Here is a 1,878-nt window from a genome sequence, read left to right as displayed (position 1 = left end):
TGATTTTTATTAAAATAATCCCATAATCATTTCCTCTTATGAATATATATATATATATATATATATATATATATATATATATTGGGGGCTAGTGACATCTAATCATGATTTCAAAGGATCCTTTGTGATCCGATTCTCGAACACAATAAAATTTATAGTTTACATCGCTAGATAACTTTATTTAGAATATTATTAAAACCATGTATTACGGAATAGATGTTTCATTCTAGTTTGGTTCTCCTTAGAAGTACCTATTTACGATTACACACGGGGGGGGGGTTGAACTCACGAAATTCAGGCCTCTCAATGTGTGTTGAACCTTCAAACCAATGAACAGGTACCCAATGATTTCAATGTTGCTTAACTGTTTTCTGATGCCGTTAGTATATAACTATCCCACATTTGACATAGATAAATTTCACTGGTCACAGCATTGCATTTGAACTATTGAAATTACCTTTAAAAACTAGCCACTTATGAGTCACTAAAGTACAAATTATAAAATTTAACAATCTCCACAATCCCCCATAGTTGTAATAGCTCTTACTGACAGAATTCTGTTGCCGCTTAAAGTGTACGTTTCACAGAATGATCGTTGAGCGGGTTCCAGGTTATTATTTTATTTATTTATATTTATTTAAACATATAAATATTAGTACAAGGAGGCACCAAATGGATATGCGCCACATAAATCATTCGATTTGTGTGAGGGCTGGGATACGGCCCAGGTGCCCAAACCAAAGCAGGTGGTTTTTTTAAGGGAGCCACACCTGGAGCCTTCGACCTAAAGGTCTGATCCACAAGGCAGTGGGGCAACGTTAGGAGATGCAGTCACATGGTAGCCGGTAACCAACAATAGGTTCATACTCCATTTGTTCCCTCAGGATACTGGAGCTCATGTACACCATTAGTTTGAAATCAGGGTTTCCCAACTCCCCTATGTGGATCCCCCGTGTCCATTAACCCAGTTAAAGCACCGGACATTCGCTTTTCGTCCACTCAGTTTTTTAAACAACACCCTCACCTCAACAAGGCAGTGAGTAGGACTTCTGTGGCAGTGGTTGCATGAACGTAGCCGTGTGAGAGCATTTCGAGAGGGAGAGCTGACTCTTCCCACTCTCGGCCGCACCAGGGCATTTGTGGGCTCCAATTTGTTACACAAAATATTAAGCAGAAATACATAGAACGTAAAATACCAACAGTGATAAAAATGATTGTTTAAGAAAGAGCACCTATACAATGATCGGTTTAATTACCATGACCAAGATTTTAATAATTCTAAACCTTAATCATTTAAAAGCTTGTAATGTAAATTTCTATTAGATCCTTTAAGATCTTCATTCCTGAATTTAATCACCAACCAACTACTACTCTATTTTAAACCAAGAGCATCAATGAAAGCTTCAGTTAACTAATTATTTTTAGGAAAAATAATTGAAATTTTATAAGGAAATTTAAAAATTGATATGGATTAAGAACAGGATTCTCGTATATGTTTCGACTTTCCACTCGTAAAATTAAAGATTCTTGGAAAAATTTGAATTTGTGCCTCTGTAAACCTTATTTAAGACACATTCGAAGGTTCATTACAAATAACTATATTCATAGCTCTTGTCTAATGGTTACAAATGTCTCATGAATGGTACAATCTAATTTACTGAGTTTCTAAATCAAAGTATTGTAGTGAACACTAACACCAAATGTATTTGAATGCAAAATTATAGAACATCTCGGATAAAATCTGAGAACCATACAACAAATACTTCATTTGTAAAATTTCATTCGATTGTCTTAGACTTGATTTTTCTTTCGTTTCCACACCAATCACTCTCTGTTCTCGTTCTCCTCTTTTCTATTTTCCTAAACTTCAACCTCCAG

This window comes from Schistosoma haematobium, chromosome 1 (assembly GCF_000699445.3).
Source record: "Schistosoma haematobium chromosome 1, whole genome shotgun sequence".
NCBI lineage: Eukaryota > Metazoa > Platyhelminthes > Trematoda > Strigeidida > Schistosomatidae > Schistosoma > Schistosoma haematobium.
The sequence above is the reverse complement of the archived record's forward strand: the minus strand, read 5'-3'. Positions refer to the sequence as shown.